Source organism: Aphelocoma coerulescens, chromosome 18, assembly GCF_041296385.1.
Source record: "Aphelocoma coerulescens isolate FSJ_1873_10779 chromosome 18, UR_Acoe_1.0, whole genome shotgun sequence".
NCBI lineage: Eukaryota > Metazoa > Chordata > Aves > Passeriformes > Corvidae > Aphelocoma > Aphelocoma coerulescens.
In genome coordinates, this window is record NC_091031.1 from 2,048,063 (window position 1) to 2,069,489 (window position 21,427).

Genomic DNA, 21,427 nt, shown 5'->3' on the forward strand with positions numbered 1-21,427 from the left:
TTAAACTGGGATATTCTTCCACAGGGATGCAAATATTCCACCTGGGAATTGGAAAGTCACCAGGATTGGCTCTGGATTGAGGGCTGAAGGCATTTTCTGACAGGGTTTTACCATAAAAAATAGTCATTGCTGATCCACTCTGAGGCATTTCCAGCCAGAATCAACTGGGATTTGTCATGGGGATATAACTTCACCTTATGGAAAAAGGGGGAGTGTATTCCCAGGTTCCTCCAGGTGAATTCCATGCTCCTGAGGTGTTTTCCCACAGGTGGGAGGGTTGGGGATGCCCACTCAGGTGTGTTCTGAGCTCAGCCTTCCAGAGCTGTTCCTGCTGGGAGCCTCTGGCAGCAGCTTGAACTTGAATTCTCTCTTCTCTCAGGTGTGGGGAGGCTGATTTTTCTCCCTCTCACAGCTTATTCCTATTCCAGCCTGGAATGTGGGTGTGGAAAAGCCTCCTGCCCTTCAAGGCTGGATGCTGAGAGCCTGGATTTGTCTTGAGCAGCACATTCTGGACCCAAAATGTTGGAGCAGAGCAGGACCGGAGGGCACAGAAGGCAGGGATTTGTGAGGGAAGGGCTGCAAGGACAGCTCAGCTTTCATCTTCCCTGGAAACAAACCCAAACTGCTCCAAAACCCACCACCCCTTCCTTCCCCTCCCTCTACACCAGCAGAGTGATTTGAAAAGGGATTTTTAAACTTATTTTTCGGTGCTTTTCTCTTTCTGTAACTCGGTTCAATGCTGCTGCTCACCCCAATCCTGCATGGAGAGATCCCAGGGATGGCTCCAGAGGAGAAGGCTCCGCTGCTGAGCTGCCAGAGGGGCTCAAATAATCAAACGCTAGCGAGCTGCAGGGTGATTTCATTTGGGTTTAGGCTTTAGTCACGGCGAGGGAGGCTCAGAAGTGGCCCAGGTTAAGCCCAGCCCTACTGTCACAGAGGTTTAGGCACGTGAGGCCCTGCCCCGTGCTGTGCTGGGAACATCTGGGCTGCTCCCGAAGCTGGGGTGGGATTTGAGGGTGGAAAAGCCTCCTGCCCCTCGAGGCTGGATGCTGAGAGCCTGGGCTCCTCCTGAGCAGCACATCCTGGCCACTTCCACACCTGAGAGAAGAGAGAATTCAAGTTCAAGCTGCTGCCAGAGGCTCCCAGCAGGAACAGCTCTGGAAGGCTGAGCTCAGAACACACCTGAGTGGGCATCCCCAACCCTCCCACCTGTGGGAAAACGCCTCAGGAGCATGGGATTCACCTGGAGGAACCTGGGAATACACTCCCCCTTTTTCCATAAGGCCTTTGGGAGTTGGATCCCAGCTGGAATTTGCTGCCTGAGGTCTCCTTAAAAAAGTGTCCATGTGAGCAGCCAACAGGGGAGATGGAACAAAACCCAGAGCCTTGATCAGAGTTCACCTTTCCCTTGTTCTTTCCAAGTTTTACCCTTGTTTTTCCCAAATTTTTTGATTCCAGCACACAGAGCTTTATCCCAGCTCCTGTTTTCCCAAGCTGTAATTCTTTCACTCTCAGTTCTTATCTGCTGCCACCTTTTTTCCTCCATCCTCACAATCTTATTTTTGTCTCCTTTTTCTGTTGTGTTTTCTGTCTCTTCTGCACAATCTTGTCATCCTTGGCTTGGTTTTATTCCAAAAAAATAAAAGGAAAAAATTGCCTTCTCACTTGGACTGGACAAAGGAGTTTTTGCTGACATCTGGGATTCTTTTCCAAAGATCTCATCAGTTTGGGCAGCAGTGGCTGAATTCAGCTTCCTCTCCTCTGCTTAAAGTCTCTGAGAGCACCTTTTATTTTATTAGTTGGGTTTTTAATAAAGAAGAAAGATAAATAGGAAGGCAGCCATGTGTCTTCTAAAGCAGTTTTTTGCTGAGATTTCACTTCAGCACTGAGCAGGATCCCAACCTTTGGCATCTTTTTCAACATTAATCCTGAAATGGCCAAAAATTCTGGCCCTGCACGGGGACCATGCACAGCCTGAGTCCTGGGGCCACGCCTGGAGAGGGGAATTCAGATTATTTCAATGAGTGGGGCTGATAATTCAGCCCCATTTGGGATCCTCGGGGCAGCGCTGCTGTGAGGGTGACGCAGCACAAAGCGGTGCCTGTCCCCAGGGCAGGGACAGATGTGGGAATGAGGGACACAAGGCACAAGTTTTGTTCCTTTTCCTTTTCTTTCCCCAATAATCCACATTTTCTCTCTAACAGCAAAAGGCAAAATGTGTCACCAAGGCAGAAACTGCAGTAAAAATTCAGGTGCATTCAGCACCTGGAGACACTTGGATTAAATTCCTTGTTCTGGCAGCACTTGGAGGCCTCCAGGAAAAAAATGCTCTCCTGGATAATTTTTGTATTTGATTTGAATTAATAATTCTATTAGGCAATAATAATTAGTGTCTGTCTCACATTGCCACTTCAAATCTGGATAAAATTCCCTCCATTAAGGGAGCCATTTCTTTTCCTCTTCAGTTCTGGAGTTCCTGCAGCAGGAGCCAAAAGCAAATCCCTGCTGCACCCACCTGAACAAAGCCCCTTGGTGCACTCAGGCTGCTGAAACCATCAGGGAGAGCAAACGTTGGGATGAGGCAACAAATGCCAGCTGGAAGTGAAGAGTTTGGAGAGTGGGAAAGCCACGGAGCACCAGCTCAGGTGGGCCGTGAAAACCTCAGGCCCGGAGCTCTGGAGGTGCCCTGGAATCCACGGGATGGAGCAGGGAATGCTGGAATCGTTTGGTTTCAATTTTGGAGAGGGAGAAATGCAGCAGAGGATGAGACCTCTGTGAGTTTTATCAGGGAGATGTTGGTCTGAGCACCAGGGAATCATAAATGAAGGGAATTTTGCAGCCACAGAAGACCAGGCAGAGCAGGATAGAACGCAGATGGGAGGGAATTTTCCTCCTTGTGCCTCTCCTGGGGATTTCACTCGTTCCCCTCTCCTGCCTGATGGCTGGGAATGCCCTCCCTGTGCTCCTCAGGTTTCACTGGATCCCAGCTCAGTGGGAAAAGAAATTCCCTGTTTGAGAAAAGCAAAGGCTCCTTAGCAGCGAGGAGAGAACTCTCACTCTGCCCCCCACCCTGTGCCAGGATTGGGATGGGAAATACAGGAAATAAAGTGACTTTTCCCGGTTGCCATTATCCACTGTCAAGATGCACCTAAAATACTGATGTAAGAATTATTTCCTTCATGCTCAGAGCAATAATTATCATCAACATTGTTAAGGGAGGTGAGGTTATTGCTATTAATTAACTATTATTCATTTCAACGAGGTGATGCTGCCTTTTACAACACCTGCTGGGATTTTAGAGGGTGCCCTGTGCAGGAACTGGACCTTGATGATCCTTGTGGATCCTGCCCAGCTCAGGATGTTTTAGGATTCCCCAAAATCCGCAGATATTTCCTCTCCCCCTGCCCCTGCTGGGGTGGCAAGGATGACACGGCAGTGGCTGGGTTTTGATGTGACCCAGGGATGGATCACAACAGAGGATGCTGAATTTTGGAGCCAAAACTTGGAATCTGAAACCAGTTTTCCATTAAATGCCTTTTAAAGTTTCCAAAGTTGTTGAATAATATCAGATTCAGAGAATTCGAAGCCTCTAATTCTGGAACAACAACAAAAAAACCCCGGTAACATGATGTTTTCAGCCCCATTTCTAATAATGTTACTTTTAAACAATGAACAGCATGTTCTGTTGGAAATACCTGGGAACATCAAATTGGGCCCTCTGAGCCTCATAAAAATCCAGCTGATAAAAAGCCAGTGATCCGAGGGAACACCATTAGCAAAAGGGCTCAGAAAGCAAAAGGGTTTCATGGTAATTGCAAAACCAGCCTCCTATTAAACATCATTTCCAATTAAATCATCAAAATCGACTTTGTAGCAAGCTGGCTGAAACGATTCGAGGTGGTTTTGGAGTGCTGGGTGCTTTTTGTGGAGGGGAGTGCCTGGGTTTGGTGCCAGGCTCCCAAGCTGTGCTTCAGGATCATTGGAGTCATTAATTCCTAATTAGAAGCCAGCAGTAATTGCGCCATCATCACTCAGGTAAACATCCCACCTGTTAAAAGAGGAACTTCTGGACACTTGGGGAAAGGTTCAAAGCTGAACTGAAATTCAGGTTGTGCTTTAAACTCCCAGGGAGGATTTTTCACGGTAAAGGCGGGAGGGCAGAATTTGGCCCTTCTGCTCTGAAACCCCTGCTTTAAACGCTGTTTGTGCATCTCCGATTTGCTCTTTTATTAAAAAGTTACAGGCAACAATGGGGCCCTGATGGATGTCACAGATTGCTGGGATTTGATCCCTTTAAATGAGAAAATGCTGCGGAAAATAAATCCTTTTTCTCCAGAATTTCTCCCTCCTGGTCAATTTTAGAGCAGTGTCTTTAGTAGAGCTTGGAAATAAATGCTGGGGTTCCCCTTCAAAGAAAAACTGGTGGAAAAGGCCACGACTTCAGCTCCAAGGGGCTCAGCCCCCCTGCCTTGGCATGATTTATTCCCTAATATTGTCATTTTTTGCTGTATCTGTTGGGTTATTTTATGGACTCTCTGGTTTTGTGGAGCCTTTTGGACCGACTGGGTTCATTTTGTAGCACATTCACCCTGGCAGAGGCTGAGCCTGCCCTGGAGCTCTCCTAAACCCATCTTGAGCCTTTAAATCGACGATGGGATGGGTGCAGGTGACGGTTCTGGGGTGAAGCTTTGTTATCTTCCCAAATCTCTCAAAAAGGAGCCTCTGGCCAGGTGGGAAAGTCCCTCCGGAGGTGAAAATCTGTTTCCAAGCAGGAGGGAACAACTAAAGGGCTTTTATGGGAATTCAAGATCCCTCCCAGTTTTCTGGGTCCCAAATCCCAGAGGAGTCCCTGTGGTGGTCCTGGGATGGGGAATGGCTGACGTGGGAGCAATTGGCCTCTTTCCCCTGGGTTAATCCAAGCTCTCAGCAGGGCTCTGCTGTGGTTTGTGACTTGTCCCCAGCAACTCCAGGCCTGAAATAATCTTTATTTGGCACAAACCCCACTCCTGCCACCTCCTTTTGACAGATGACCACACATCCAGTGAATTCCCCATGGAATTCCCCGTGCTGCTGCCCGATCCAGGCACTTCCAGCAAGTTTTATCTTTGTCAGGCTTCCTGAAGAAACTGCATTTCATGAAGCCAAAGAGTTTCTCTTCAGTATTTTTTTTCTCCCCACCTGTTTGTTGAGGGGCTGAGTTTGAGTTTTATTTATTTTTTATTTTAATAACGGGAGGTGGGAGAGAGCAGAGGGGGAGCAGGGAAATGAATCCAGCTTGGCAAAGGTGAACTTGGCTTTTCATCCAGCAGCCCAAGCAGGAAGGAAACCCCTTGGATTTGGCCTTTCTGAAGTGTTTTAAAGTCAAATGGGAGGGCTGCAGCCACCCTGGGTTTAAAGCCAGATTTAAAGTGGGTGCCAAACCCAGGGTTTGAAGGGACAAAGAGAAGCAGGAGGGATAAGCCAACCCCTCTCGTTACGGAATGCGATGTTCTGAATGACACAGCCACGTCCAAAAAAAAACGTATCCTGTGGGGTGATTGAGGATTTAGTGAGATTACCTTTAATCTTCCTCAGTCTGTAAAAAAAAAGAAAATAGAATAGATCCTTTCTTCTTAGAAAGACAATGACATTTAATACGTTTGCTGGGGCTGGAAAATTGGCCCAGTGTGTTTCATGGCATAATCACATTTGAAGCCTCCACACGCTGAGACGCTGAACTTTATCTGCTTTGCCTTCCTGCAGCCAGGGCTAAACACATTTTCCTCTTACGCTCCCTGGAACTTTTTCTATCTGACAGAAGCTTTGGGAATCGGCCTGGAGATGGGAATAAACACGAGGATAGGGATGCTGCCGGGTTCTTCAGGTTGGAAAAATCAGCCTTAGGCAGATCCAGGTTTATCTGTGGTGGTGGTTAATGAGCTGCTGCATCCTTGGGGTTTGTTGCCTCATTTTCTTATTGTTCTACCTGTGCATTTGGAGTGGAAATAAAATTGTTCCAAGTGTGCCTTTCAGGAGAGGTCCCATCCTATTTTTAGAGTCTAACCCTGAGGATGCTGGAGACCCCTGGATTAAATTCCTGGTTCTGGCAGCACTTGGAGGGTTCCAGGAGAAAAATGCTCTCCTGGGTAATTTTTTCTTTTATTCTAATTTATTTATGCAATAATAATTTTTGTCTGTCTCAGATTGCCACTTCAAAATGGGATAAAATTCCCTCCAGATCTTGGAGGTTGGGAGGTTGTCAGATAATTGCTGTGGGTGTGTCCCTTTGCATTGGGATTCAGAATGAAATCCCATTGCTTTGTGTTGGGATTCACAATGAAATTCTATTCCTTTGGATTGGAATTCAGAACAAAATCCCATTCCTCTGGATTGGGGTTCAGAGTGAAATCCCACACCTATGGATTGGAATTCAGAAGAAAATCCCACCCATTACTTTGGATTGGAATTGAGGATGAAATGCCATTCCTCTGGATCAGGATTCAGAGTGAAATCCCACTCCTTTGTGATGTCACACTCGGATCTCACAGCCAGGTTTGGGCACCGCATCCTGAAGATTCAGATTTTAATCTCAATTTCAATTTCATTCATACAAATCCAGGTATTCCCTAAAATTCTGGCATTCCTGTCTCACCTCTGTCAGGGTACCATGGGTGGAGCCAATTAACAAATGATGTTTTATTAACTCATTAAAATATGAATCCCTGCCTTGATCCAGGTGGTTCCTGGCCCAGTTTGCAGCCTCTAAAACCAGAGCTGAGGGAGAGCTCATGAAGAAAAAGGAGAAAATTTAGATGATCCCACAAAACTCCGAGAGCAGGAGGTGCAACCACAGACAGACTCTTCACTGACAGATTTTGAAACAATATTTAATTTATTTGCTTTTTCAGGTTGGCCCCGTGGCTCTTGTTTTGGCAGCCTCCCGCTGAGGGGACCTGGTTTAGCTCCCTCGTGTTTGAGTTGCTGCTCTGCTCCCTCCTGCAGCCACATTTTCCTATTTTTCTGGTACTTCCAGTCAGGAATGATACAGCTCTGGAAAATGTCAGGTAGTTTTCAGAGTTGTAAAGCTTGTTAATGGATATTTCATCATAAATCTTCCTCTAAACAGCAAAATAACTGCCCTGGCTGTCCCAGGCAGCTTCTGGCACCAGAACTTTGTGTGTTTTCACCTTTTTGAGCGTTTGCAAAGTCAGAACGTGAGATTTCTTGTTTTTCCACCAGGGAGCAAGGCTGTTTGGTGGTGAAAAATCCATAAATTTAGTCTGAGCAGAATCTTGGGGTCTCAGGGATTTGCCACACGTGGAAATCCATCACTGGGATGGCAATGTTCCTCTTTTCACCTTCCTAGAAAAGCCATCTGTCTGCAGCCCCGTGAAAATATCCCAGATGGAAATGGAAAATCCTAAAGATAGCAGCAGTTCTTCCAAGGAGACCTCAGCAAGTCTGTTCCCCTTCTCACCAGCATCGTGTAAATACGGATCAGTTTGGGATTCATGGAAGGGGAGGGAATCAGAACTGTGGGAGTTCTCACGGATTTCCTACTTTAATCAAATCTGCTATTTGCTGATCCAGGTTTAAAATCTTGATCTGCATTTCCTGTAGGAATTTCCACGATTCCCTGGAAATCCAGTTGGATTTATCAGCTCAGGGTTTGGTGGTGGGCACACAAGTGCAGAAAACCCCACAGAAACCTCCTGGGATAAATGGTGAACAAACAGCGACCAGCTCCAGTTTTTAACTGGACTTGCCTGCCCTGCTGCAAAATTCGGGAATATTCAATGTGAAATTTGTGATTTGTGTGGTGAAAACATCCAATTTATTGGGAAAAAAAGGTTGGTGAGACACCTGAGGAAAGGGAATTTTGGTGGGGGTGGAACTCGTGCCATGTGAGAAGTGCAGAGCGGTGAGGGATTGGTCCAAAATGTGCTGAGTCCTCAAGAAAATCCTGTATTGCCACTGATTTCCGAGGTTGGAGCTGGGTTTTTCACTCAGCTGCACCCCCTCCCTGCTCACAGATGCTTTTGGGCAATTAAATGAGCTCTGATTGCTCCCAGGCAGCCGTGGCTCCCCTGTTTTATTTGGAAACATTCACCTTTGGAATGGTTAATTACTCGCTCGGCTCCTCCCAGTCCCTCCCAACAGCTTTTCTCAAGTTTTCTAATTTCCACTGCCATGACTGGGCAGCTGTAAATCCCAGCCCAGCTGCAGCCACTGATCCCCTCTAACCCTTTTTTTCTCTTAGTTGTAATTTCAGCTATAAGCTCGACAATAAGCCCATCTCTTAATCTCAGCATGAACAAATGGAAAATGGTCAAATGACGCACAATTTTAAGCTTCTTGCTGTATAAATTAGACCGAGTGCGTCAGTTCACTGGAATACTCTGACCTTTTCTCCTTAAAAATATTGGGGGGGAAGATCTGGGAGCCCTAAGTTGAGTTTTCTGTATTTACAGCGAGCATAAGGTACCAATATGGACAGAAATAAAGGAGCTGCTGCTTAAAATATAAAGGGGGAGAGGAAGCCAGGGCAGAGAGGGAGGAATGCCAATAAAAGCCAGACTGTTGTGAGCTTTCAGCAGCTAAATTCACTTTATATTTGTACAGGATATTATTCCCCATCCTTCAGTGCAAAAAGAGGGCTCTACCAGCCACCTGTGGGATTTAAAATTGAGTTTCTGATCGCTTTCATTAGCACTGGTCCCCTACTTCAGCTGGGATTTGCGCCGAGGTGAATTTGGCCCCAGTGTGAGGCCGTTGGGGTGGGGGGAAGGCAGAGCTGGGCTGGGACCAGGAGCTGTGGGATGTGACCCGGGAGGGATGGAGCCTGTCAGCACCTCGAGCTTGAGATGTATCCACTGGGAATTCATCCTCCAGCTGCAGCTCCTGAGGGGTTGAGTGCGGAGTAAAGCTGGGCTTAGGAGCTGATTTTCCTGTTGGGAAACTCCTCCTTCCCTGCCCGTGTTCTGCTTTCCTCTCCTCGGTGCTGGTGCTGTTGTGTCACTCGGGTTTGGGTTCAGAGTGCTGCTAATCAAATTATAGGGAATTTATATTTGGAGAAACAATGATTTTTAAGGTCCCTTCCACCCTTGACCATTCTATGTGGAAAACCAGAATGTTTTAAACTCAGGTGGGTTGTGTCTTGTGTGTGGGCATCGTTTTATACAATAGAAAACACTTCAATAAAACCCCTCTTTCATTGTGTGTCAATTGAATTTTAAAATAATGTCTTCTTTTTCTGGACAGGATTTCAGATTAATTTGTTTTAGAGAAACCTTTCAATGCAAGTGTAAGTGATGCATTTTTCTCTGTGGGTTCTGTGTCACACCCTGTGTTGGTTCTGGGCTTCTCCCCATCCTTTATGTGAAATGAGTTGTATTATTGTTACTATTATTATTATTATTATTATTATTATTATTATTATTATTATTATTATTATTATTATCTTTTCTTGGCTTAAAGGAATATTATTCCTATTGTGGAGAGAGAAATAAAAGGAAAGGGAAAAAAATTACCAGGATCTGGTTTTGGAGGCAAGGTTGGATTTTACCTTTATGAACCACCCTTCACCTGAGGTTTTGTCTGAGCTGAAACATTAAAAAATACCAAATAATTTGGAAAAAAATTGTCTCTGTTTAGTTGTCGGTGTTCTCTGAGGAAGGAGGAGCTCGCTTGGTGTGTCTGAAACGAATCATGGAATCGTTTAGGTTGGAAATGACCTTGAAGACCATCAAAGCCAGCGCTGAACCTGGCACTGTGTCCACTAAAGTGTCCCCAAGTGCCATTTCCGTGAGTCACCATCCGTGGAGGTCTTCAAAAACTGATCCAGCCACAAGTGGTGGCCCTGGTGATTCCCTGGGGAATGATGGGGATGGTTTTTTGACTTCTGACAAAGTCCCCACGTCCGCCTCCTGCACCTGGAGGCCCCTGCTCAGGGTGACAGTGACAAAGTGGTGCCTGAGGAGAGGGACCAAGGCTCTGCCCCAGCCCTCAGAGCTCCTCATTTCAGCTTTCCAAGGGCTGCTGCTGGGATCGTTGTCCCCTTGTCCCAGGATTTGCTGTGGAATTCGTTAATGCAAACCCCGACTCGAATTGTGAACAGTGGAAGGCACGAGGGCACAAATGTGCTGGAAAAAGGAGCTTTGGGAAGGGCGAAAAAAAGGTGGAAAAATTCCTAAAGTGAGACTGCAGATTCTGAAAGGTGCAGGGCTGGACTGGGGAGACCTTGCAGCCCTAAATCCAACGTGCGTGGATGTGTTCCCATCACAAGAAAAATGCTCTGGGGAATTAGTTTCCTTCTAAAATTTCTTGAGCTGAGGGGGGATTCAGCTCCAGGCCACTCCAAAGCCTCCTTGCCATCCCTTAAATCTCCTCCTGCACGTAAATTTACCTGTATTTATCCATTTCTCACCACTTGTACCTCAGGTTTTGCCCTAAATTCTCCTCTGCGTGGCATGGATGGAGCCGCAGGACTTCACCTCCGTCACACCCACGGGCTCATTTGCAGAACCTGCTGCTTAATGCATTATTGAAAGCTGCTCTTTATTTTTAAACTTTCCAGGAAGTTAAAAATAGACCTGATCCTTTTCATTCTCTTATAAATAAAGAGCAGCTCGGGGTTGTGTGCAGTGAATCCATTGGCTGGGGATTCCAGCTGGGGAATGCATCAGTTCACTCCACCAGGGGCTATTGCTGCTTTTCCTAAAAAATTCCATCCTGGGTTTTGGCCATTCCCTTCTCTCAGGATTAGGAAGGGCTCTTGTCCAGCTTAAATCCACTCGAGCATCACGGATTGAGCTCGGATTCCTTTGGTACCGGGAGTTTTGAGTGGATGCTCAGCAGAAATGTTTTGATTTTTTATTAAATTTTTAATTAAACCTATTTTATTAAATATATTTTATGGGAGTCCCTCATTTTCATTTCAGAATATTCTGAGGCCATAGAGATCCTGTAGAATGAGCATTTCTTTTTAAAACCCAACATAATAAAGAATGAAGGCATCTTTTAACAAAGAAATTCTGTCCTCTTGTTGCTTTGAGCTGGGTGTTGTTCAGGAGCACCAACCCCATCCCATCTGAATGTGGAATAATCTGCCTTAAAACCTTTATTTCACCTTTAAAAAACCATTTATTTCCCCCTAAACCCACTTTATTTCACTTTAAAAAATCCTTAATTTCACGTTAAAAAATCCTTAATTTCACCTTAAAAAATCCTTAATTTCACCTTAAAAAATCCTTTATTTCACCTTAAAAAATTCCTTTACTTCACCTTAAAAAATCCCTTTATTTCTTCTTTAAAAAATTCCTTTATTTCACCTTAAAAAAATCCTTTACTTCACCATAAAAAATCCTTTATTTCACCTTAAAAAAATCCCTTTATTTCACCTTAAAAAAATCCTTAATTTCACCTTTAAAAGATCCTTCATTTCACCCTAAACCCCCCTTTATTTCACCTTAAAAAATCCTTTCTTTCACCTTAAAAATATAATAACAAAGATGAGCAGGACCAAAACCTCTGTAACCCTAAGCAGCTCTTTGAGAAGGACTCGGATCCATGTGGGAAGATGTGACTGCACTGAATCCCAATCCTATTTTTTCCCGGAAAATTCCCATTTCAGCTCAGTGTTCGTGTCTTCAACAACACCAAACTGCCTCAGAAATGCGAGGGAAAAATTCCAATCAGTGCCTAATTTATTCTCAAAGAGCCAGGGGGGTTGTGTGCAGTGCTGGGAATAATGAATCATTCTGGGTGGGATTTTGGGGCCAGCTCAGCTCCACTCCCATGGCAGGGAGATGGATGAATGTTCTAGAAAATCTCATTGAAATCCCAAAGATTGGAGCCAACCAAGGACTATTTTTCTCTCTGTGCCCCTCTTTGACCTTTTTCCTGGAATTTTGGGACCTAGAAAAGCAAATACCTTGCAGAAAACTTCATTGGAAAGAGAATTCTTCATATCGTGCTCTGAGGTTTTAATATTTTGTTTTAAGGAGTTTGCTAAGAAATTGGAATCCAAAAGGAAAAATCCCCTGGTTTCCCCAGAGCTGTCAGGAAGTGATAATTTGGGATCATTCTTCCCCTGCTCACAAAAATTACCCCTGGTGTCTGTAGGATTTCTCTGGGAAATGAAAATAATTTCTTGGGCCATGAGTTTCAGTGAGAGAGTGAAGTCTTAACTCATATTTGCTTTGAAAATCATCTCTCATGCAGCTTTCTGCACCTGAAATGGGCCCAAACTTGAGGAAAAACAATCCCTTCTTGAAAAGGGGATTTTTTTTTGTGGGATGCAGACGCAAATAGATGCAAAGGCAGAACTCTTAACTCATATTTGCTTTGAAAACCCTATTTTTGTGCAGTTTTCCGCGCCTTCAATGTGCCCAAACACACAAAAAAGGTGGATTTGGTTTTGGGATGCAGCCCCAAATAGGTGTAAATGGGTTGCTCTAAGCCGAGCTGCAGAGGGAATTCGTAGGGAATCCCCCAGAGGATCTATCCCTGCGTTCATTTGTTACTGAAAGCGCAGCGAACCGCGCTCCAAGAGATTCCCAGAGCAGGGAGAATTGCTGGGACTGCTGGAATCCTGCAGGGACCATTCCTCCCCGATGGGAATTGCTGTCAGGGCTCCCTCCAGGCTGCAGCTCTGGGTCAAATCGCCCATTTTGTAAAACGCCACCTCTGCAGGAGGAGCAGAGAGGTGAGAATTGGTCTCTGAGTTTTCCCATCTAGAAAAGAGAACATTTGCTGGAGGACAGAAAGGTTCAGGACAAAAAAGGGACAACTTTTGTTGCTGGAAATCCTTTCCTGCAAGGTGTTCCCTGTCCTGTTGCTGGCAGAGCCTCTGATCTATATTTGCAAACGGGCTGGAAATGGCAGGTGAGCAAAAATAGGGGGGAGATGAAGGAAATGCTGCCAAGCACCTGGTCCAGCAGCTCAGTGTCACCTTCTGGTCCCCCGGCTTGGCTGGAGCCCCCCCAGGGCTGCCAGGGCTCAGCGGGATTAGGGGGAATGAGAAGAACTTTCCCCACACAGGTTCCAGGCTCTGTTCCCATCAGTTACTGGGGGATTTTCCCTTTTTTTAACAGGGAATGGCCACACTGCTCAAATGTGGGATGGCTGCTGCCCCTGGGAGCTCTCCCTGATTTTTGGATATCAGTCGTGGAGCAGCTGCTGGAAAATCTCCAGGCTGAGAGCAATGGGCACCATTTAAAATTCGTTCTGGAGACGTTTGTTCTCCTGTGGCTTCTCCCAGCCTTGCAGGTAGAAAAATGCAGAAAGGGGCTGTGAGCCTGAGGTTTGTTCACCATTTCTCATTCCAAGAACTGTCTGAAGATCAGCTCTGATGGCAAAATAAGAAGTTTGGTGCAGTGAACTCGTCACCAGTGGTTTGGTGATCCAGGGCAGATTTGGGCAACCCAGCAGCTCCTCCTGCTCTTGGAGTGACAAATTCCAACCTTGCTGCTGTGTGGAAGCCTGGAGCTGCTGTGCCTCCCTTCTGCCCTTTTGGGAAAGGCCAAGGAGAAGCAAAAATGGATTTGTAAATAGGGTGGATTATCAGGGACTCCTCTTGCGGCCTTAGAAAGGCTTCAAGTGGAGCCTCAGCAAAGGGAACACTTTGGGCAAACCTCTGTTTATGCCAAGCGTAAAACGCTTCCCTGCTCACTCATGGAGCTCCTGTCCGTGGGATTTCTGGCCTGTGGCACTTTTTCCTGCTCAGATGTGGCACAACCCCTGGGTGACAGCATTTGTAGCTCTGCAGATCCCACTCCTCATTGTCACACTTGTAAATGTTTCATTTCTATTGGGGTTTTTTTATGTCTTGACCCCTGTGAATTTTCCACCTTAACGCAGCTGGTCGATGCTCAGGCTGCAGTAGTTTGGAGTTCCCAGGAGCAGCGTCACCCAGGAGCCTCCAATAAACCTGAGCAATCCCAGCTGGAGCAGTTTAGGGAAGGTCTAATCTGGGATGGAAGGGACAGAGGGATGGATTGGATGGATGGATGGATGAGGATGGATGGATGGATGGATGGATGGATGGATGGATGGATGGATGGATGGATGGATGGAGGGATGGATGGAGGGATGGAGGGATGGATGGATGGATGGATGGATGGATGGATGGATGGATGGATGGATGGATGGATGAGGATGGATGGATGGATGGATGGATGAGGATGGATGGATGGATGGATGGATGGAGGGATGGATGGATGGATGGATGGATGGATGGATGGATGGATGGATGGATGGATGGATGGATGGATGGAGGGATGGATGGACGGATGGATGGATGAGGATGGATGGATGGATGGATGGATGGATGGATGGATGGATGGATGGATGGATGGATGGATGAATGGATGGATGGATGGACAGACAGACGGATCCATGAATGCTTTAACCTGGGCATTGCTCTGCTTCCCAGAGCAGAATTTGGCTCTTCTGGAGGGCAGGGAATGGAAGGTTCCACTGCAGGACTCCAGGCAGAGGCTGAAGGATGCCCAGGTGTGTCCAGATGTGGGAGGGACTTTTCTCCTGGCCCCTGTGTGCCAAGGGGAGGCTGGAGGCATTGAGGACAGCCTGGGGTGAGGGCAATGAGCAGAAAGAGCTGGAAAAGGCATTCCCAGTAATAAATCTCCTTTCCTGCTGAAAGACAAGTGACTATTTTGAGCATCAGCTCCTCTGCCAATTGAAAAACTTCTGGGGAAGATCTCTTTACTTCTGAAGTTTCTCCTCGTGCCTCACCATGGCTGGAATAGAAATCAGCATCTCAGATGTGTCTGAAAGAATAAAAATAGGAGCGGCCCGAAGGAGTGACTTCCCTGGGAGGGTGGGAGGCCCTGGCACAGGTTATTCCATGGCTGTCCCCGGATCCCTGGCAGTGCCCAAGGCCAGGTTGGACAGGGTTTGAAGCAGCCTGGGACAGTGGAAGGTGTCCCTGCCCATGGCAGGGGTGAAACTGGATAATCTTTAAGGTCTTTCCAACCCAACCCATTCCATGGTTGTAAAGTTTACACTCAGGCCCCCAATGACCTCAGGACAACTTTTAGCTGTGCAAGTTGTGCTGGAATTGATGCCTCTGGCTCAGAATCTTCTTGGAGAGGGAATTCAGCTGGCAAAGGAATACCTTTAACCGTGACTCCCCCAAGTGCAGCGAGGCTGAGCTGTGCTGGGGGTGTCATTTGATAATTTCTGAATGTGCCTGCTGAGGAGGAGCAGGGCACTGTGAGAGCATCTGCCATGAGTGAAGGCAGAAAAGCAAACAAAAGTGCACCTGAGTGTCCAGGCTCTTGTTTTTATGGAGAAATCCAGCAGGTTTTTGGCCAGGAAGGCACCTTTGGACAAGGGAGGTGAAATCTGGGTGGGTGCAAGGGGGTTTCAACCCCTCTCCAAAGCTGCAAGTGATGAAGTGGAAATACACACCACAAAAATAACTGCTTTAAAATAAGTTTCTCATGCAGAGGTCCAGGATTTTATATTTCCAGGTTATTTTTATGGATGCTATGGTCTCTCTCCAGGACTGGGGATGTTATTCCTCTGCTCCTCAAAGCTTTATTTGCTAATCTCCCCCAGCAGGTGCTTTCCAGCCATGTGCTCACCCAGCCCTTTGTTGGGATGCTCTGGATCTGCTTTTGGGACTCTTCCCCCATCTCTCTGCTCTTAAAAGCCAAGGCCAAAAATGTCATCTGTGTCTGCCCACTTCTGGGGCACCTCAGTCGGTGTCAGGGGTGCAGGGATATGAATGGGTGGCTGTAAAACTCGGGCTCTGTTCACAGAACCATTCACAGAACGCAGCAGCTCCCAGTCTGGCCAAACTGACACCGTGGCCCCACCAAATCCATCTCCATCCTCCTCCCTCTGGGGCTTTCAGTTCTTTTTCTGAGCTCATTGGAATGGTTATTTCCAGCTTTAAGGGAGGTTTGCTGGTTCAGAACCATTTGGTTGAGCTCTCTGTGGTTCTCTGTGAGAGAAGCTGTGTTTTGGGAGTGTGTGTGACCACCGGAGCCCCTTGGCCTTTGGGAATTGGAGTCTCTGTCTGCTTTTGGCTCCTTATTCCCTCTGCTGCTCCTCTTGGCTGTCCCAGAAATTCATCTGGTCAGAAACCTCTCTGCTTGAGAAATCATTTCTTTTTTATTTTTTTTTTCCAGCCAGGACTTTTCTTCCTCAATTTTATTCTCCTTGCAGATTAAATATTCAAGTCCATTATTTATGGGCTTCTGCTCTGCACACTGATGTTCATTGTGTTCATCCACTTAGTGCTGCAGCACAGGGAGAGGTTGTCTGGGATTTAGAAGCAATGAAAATGAATGTTCAATGTTGTAAAATCAGTTTTGTGGCAGGAATGGGAATCTGAGTCTTTTTGGCTCCTTCCAAGCTGTGCTGGATTGGTGGAATAGTAGGTTAGGAATTGTATCATTAATCCAAATTAATGATGGCAGCAGTGAGCTGAAAACCAGCTTCTGGTTAATAAAATCAAGTAAAACTGATGCTGTAACTGGGAAAGCATGGCTGCTGTCCAGATCCCAGGAAAACTGTGAGGTGAAATCACATAAATTGGGGATTTTGACACTCTTCCTTTAATCTGGAACGTCAGAGATGAGGTCTCACACCAGCAGAGATCATCACGTGTTTAGAGAGTGAGGAGCTAAATGGATTCTCCAAACCCCAGGGGTCAGAGCATCCCTGACAAAGCTCTGAAAGGACCACAGGTGAAAAGAGGACCCTCTCTCCTTCCCAGGGGCTCAGGGGGAGGGAGCTGGAAACTAAACCCTGCTGGAAAAATAACTGCTAGGCTGGAGATAAGTGAATAAAAATACCCTGCCAGCAAGCAGGGACAGCTGGGGCGCTACACCCAACAGCAAGGGTGGAAAAACAGGGCTGGAAAATAAATATCCCCATGGGGAAAGGGTTTGGCAGGTCCTCATTTCCACCCTGCTGTTACTGGAACCCACACAACAACACCTTGGGTTGGGCCGGGAGCTCAGGGAAAGGATGGGCAAGTTGGGTTAGAGAAAATTCAGTGTTTGAGTCCATCTGCTCTCCAGATTTCCCTGATTCTCAGCTGCAGGGCCTGGAGAACTTGAGCAGCAGAGGAGGAATGAGCATTTTAAAGAATGAGCAATATTAGGAATGAGCATTTTAAGGAATGAGCCTTTTAAGCTTTGTCTTCATGCAGCTGCTAAAGAAACCTCTCTGTCCTTCAGAGCAGATGTGGCTGCTCTGCCTCCAGATAATGTTAGGGAGAGCTTCTTGGCTAAAATATCCAAAATAAAACTAAAATCGGGGTGCATCTGGATCCATCCCAGCAGTTGGAATGGTAATGATGAGTTAGGAAGATGATAATTCCAACTGATTACAAAAATCTCACTGAAATGGGAAATTCTGGCTAAAATAAAGCAGTTGGGTTTCTTGAGGAATGAATTTTTATTCCTTTTTGGGGTTGTAAAGTGTTCAGTGCTGGTCTCATCTTAAGCTGGTTCTATTTGTTAGCTTGGATTTTATAATGCCTTCCAAAAAATAAATGTAAAAATGATTTCCCATCATTTCACAGATTTTTAACTCAAAATAAACCTTGGTAGGAATAATCCATAGCTTAATTGCATATATTCTTTTATTGTCTGCAGACATTTGAGGATCCTCCAAAAGCATCAAAATCTCATCAGGTTTTCCATTATTAAACTTAAAAATCAGGGCTTTAATCTCTGTATCAAGGAGAATCTTGTTTTGATGCTACTACGGTGATCGTGCCCTATCAAAAGATATGTAAGAATTAATCAGCCTTGCCTGGAAACTTAAAGTGAGGAACAAAATGTTCATTCTTTCTCTACTACAAATGTGTGGTGGGAGACAAAGGTAACTGGAATAAAAATAGCAAAAATTGCCTCATTTCACAATCAGATCCATCCTGAAAAAATATTCAGGTTTGTGCTGTTCTAGGTGGGAGCATCCTGGAGTGCTCTATAAATGGACACAGCATTCCAGGCAGGTTGGCAACCCCCTGCAGCTGAAGGCACCGGCAAAATACGTGGAGTTATTTGAAATATTTCTCCTTCAGGCAAGGCAAGAAACGTGGAATTGTGGAGGGTTTTGGTCTCAGAGAAGGACATTGGCTGGTGAAGCTGAAAAAGCACATCTCAAACGAGCTTTTCATGGGCTAAATGGTTCTAAAATCAGTCCCAAATACTTGAGAAAATAAAAAAAAAAATATTGGAAATTATAAAAATGGGCAATAAAATGGAAAATCCCAACCATCTGAGCAGGATTCCCTCCCAGCACACACTGGGCAAGGCTCAGTGCTCCAGGTTATTATTAACCCTGTTGTTGGTGCTATTTGGGAATTTCCAGGATATCCAGAGGTAACTTTAGTCAGCATTGTCAGAAGAAACCGCCACCTATAAACTATTTTCGACTTAAACACATCAACAGTTCCTCATGGGGTGCTTTGCAGGGCTCACTCAGGTATGGAGTTAAGCTCTCTGTTGGTAAAATAAAACCCCACCACAATATTTAGCTTGCAACTGTGTACTTTCAGCATGCAAAAAGTGACTTAATTTTCCATAGGGAGAGGGAAAATGGGGAGGGGTTTGTGCTGTAATTCCCAGGTGGCAGAAATGTTCTCCTGCCACTCTGACAAAGGCATTTAGGAAGATTGAGTGTTCAGCACCTGACAAGTGTTTGTCCTATCAGGATTTTGATGAGGTTCACAGAGGGAAAAACAGGCATTATATTAATGAAGTGCTGTGCTAAGTGGGCTGCAGCAAGTGGAGTTTGTATAAATAAATGTATAAAAATAAAATGAGGGAAGATTAATGCCTGCAGTCATGAAGGCAAATGACTAAGCAAATAAATATGTAAACTGTCAGAGAGTGAGAATAAAGAAATCAAACATCAGAAAATTATGGTTTTATAGATCCAGCAGAGAAAATTGTCAGTCTGCATTGCTTATTGAACTGCTGATCTTATTGGGGAAACGAACAATGACAATTCCAATTAACCCCTAAAGATTTCAGATCTGCTCAATGACAGATCTGTAACCAGGGTCTTTACTCAGCGCTGCTGGGAGTCAATAATGTGGCAGAGGTCATGGCCAAGACTAATTAAGAGGTTGTAATCAAGCTGAATCTGAGCCCTGACCCAACATTCACTGAAGTTTAGGATAATTCTTCCCTCAGCCTCGAGTGGTGCTCTCTCCTCCTCTCTAGGACTGCTCCACACAAACCACCCCTAAATCTGCTCCTGCAGGGAAAGCCCAGTTCTGATGGCTCCTTAGAATTTCCAGTGTTGATTAAATAATTCCCAAAATCATTTAGGTTGGAAAACACCTATGGGATCATTGAATTCAAGCTGTGACCAATCCCCACCTTGTCACCAGCCCAGAGTGCCACGTCCAGGCCTTCCTTGGACACCTCCACCACCTTCCAAGGCCTGACCACCCATTCCATGAAGAAATTCCTTCTGAAGAGCCATCAGAGGGTTAGTCAAATTGTTTAGGATCACTGTGTGCTGTACATGACATATCTTGTAAGTGTGAAAACGAATTGTTGGCGTTTCTCTCCCAGCAATCTCTGGAGAGTGATTTGGCCTCGGCTCCATCCCAACTCCAGAGCTGTAGAGCCCTCACTGTTCTGGCCAGGAGTACAAACAATTTCCATTGTGCAGCTCAAGCAGAAACAAATATATACAAAGCTGTTGAATCTTGCACTTTTATGTGTTTTCATTTGGCACAGGGAGGTGTAATCATTAAACAAATGTGTTTATCTACCCGGTCAACTTTGATCTGGCGTGGGCAGTAAAAGCCTCGTTACTGCAGGAGGAGTGTGAAGAGTTCTCTGAGAACAAAGAGCAGAAAGCTGGTGCTGAGCCTGCCAGGGAGGGATTGGAAAGCCTTTCAGTGCCTTCCAACACCTCGGAGAGGAATTTTTATTCTTTATAATGTATCTCTTCCTAATTTCCCTCTGGAATCACCCCATGTTATTAAAGCAAAGGCATTTTCATTCCGTTGGGATGAGTCTGGGGGCAAGTCAAGGAGATTTATTGAGGGCAGATACGAGCTCATCCTACTCCTTGCTGCAGCCAAAAGCCACGTAGGGCTGGAGTTATCCGGGTCTGTGTCAGCACTGTATGATCAGCTGCATCTTTAGAAGATTTTGCTGTCTCGAAAGATGAGGGGCTCCTCTCACACCTTCCAACCATAAAGCAAAAGCTGTTCCCTCGAGCACTCAATGCCTTCTAGGTTCATCATCTGTCAGATTCTCTCATCTGCAAATGGTCCTGCGGGTTGGTGGGGCACAGGGAGTTCACGGTATCATTTTGGTCCAGGTGTGAATCACTTTGAGTCCAAGGCACTGTCAGTGGGGGGGCAGATTCCCCCCAAATCCTCCTTTTGCAGCTCTTCCTTTTTAACAAACCCCACTAATCCACTTTCTCTCCTTTTATTACGAGCTGCAAGTGTCCAAATATTTCCCCATCTGCCTCCTGACTGTACAAAGCGTTGCCTTTCCAGCCCAGTAAAGGGAGCATTTATGACATTCCAAAAGCTGTTGCCCATTAGCAGTTTCTCAGGCTTCAGAGTGTTTTGCAACCCAGCAGTCTGCCTAATGATTGAGGGGAAAACAACATAATCATGTGCTGACATTCCAAGTTATTTTATAAGCCACTTTTATCTGGGATGCCCTTTTCCTCTCCCCATGTTGGTCTAAATCTGCTCCATCCTACTGAGCCCTAGAGGTCCTCCTTCAGCTGCTCTGCAGCTTCCTTGTTTAAGGCATATTCCCTCATCCTCCAAAGATAAATGGAATTTAGCTTATGGTAACTGTTATTATCTGTCCTGAGTCTCCACTGGAATTACCCCCAGAGGCACCTCCACTTTAATTAAATATGTGTTGAACAAGTGAAAGCCACGGCTGGTTTTCTGCTGTGGAGAAGGGATGACTTTGCTGGGCTTGGGATTAGGTCTAGGTTTAAAAATAGGATGGTGTCCTGCCTGTCCTGAAGGGCTGGGGAATAGCACTTGGAGTCACCCTCCCTGGAAGTCTTCAAAAAATGAGTGGATGTGGGATTTTGGGATGTGGTTTAGTGGGCGTGGTGATATTCAGTCAAAGGTTGGACTTGAAGGTCTTGGAGGTCTTTTCCAAGGTCTTTCAGAGGTGTCCCAGCTCCCAGATGTAAAATCTTCCCTGTGTTAGAAAATCCTGGGTGCTGCTTCCGACTGGGGAGGATTATTCCCATTAAATTCCTTTTATAAGAGTTCCAGACACATCAGGAGTGCCACGGTCACTTCACTCCCAGGTGAGAACATCTGGGGTCCTGTGTGGATCAGGAGAGGCCACAAAACCATTTCCCCCTCATGGAGCAGCTTTGCAGAATGGGAAAAGTCCAAAGAACAGAAGAGTCTTGTAGCCCATGTGTTCAGAGGTTCTCCTGCTTCTTCTGGACACTG

General features: G+C 45.9%; 1 long non-coding RNA gene across 1 annotated transcript; it reads left to right on the forward strand.

Annotated features, from left to right (window-relative positions):
• The first annotated feature begins 8,867 nt into the window (after nucleotides 1-8,867).
• LOC138120242 (uncharacterized) lies at nucleotides 8,868-10,921 on the forward strand. The gene is made up of 3 exons (XR_011155791.1): nucleotides 8,868-9,124; nucleotides 9,241-9,283; nucleotides 9,634-10,921. It is a non-coding gene; the product is annotated as an uncharacterized lncRNA (long non-coding RNA).
• The last annotated feature ends 10,506 nt before the right edge of the window (nucleotides 10,922-21,427 follow it).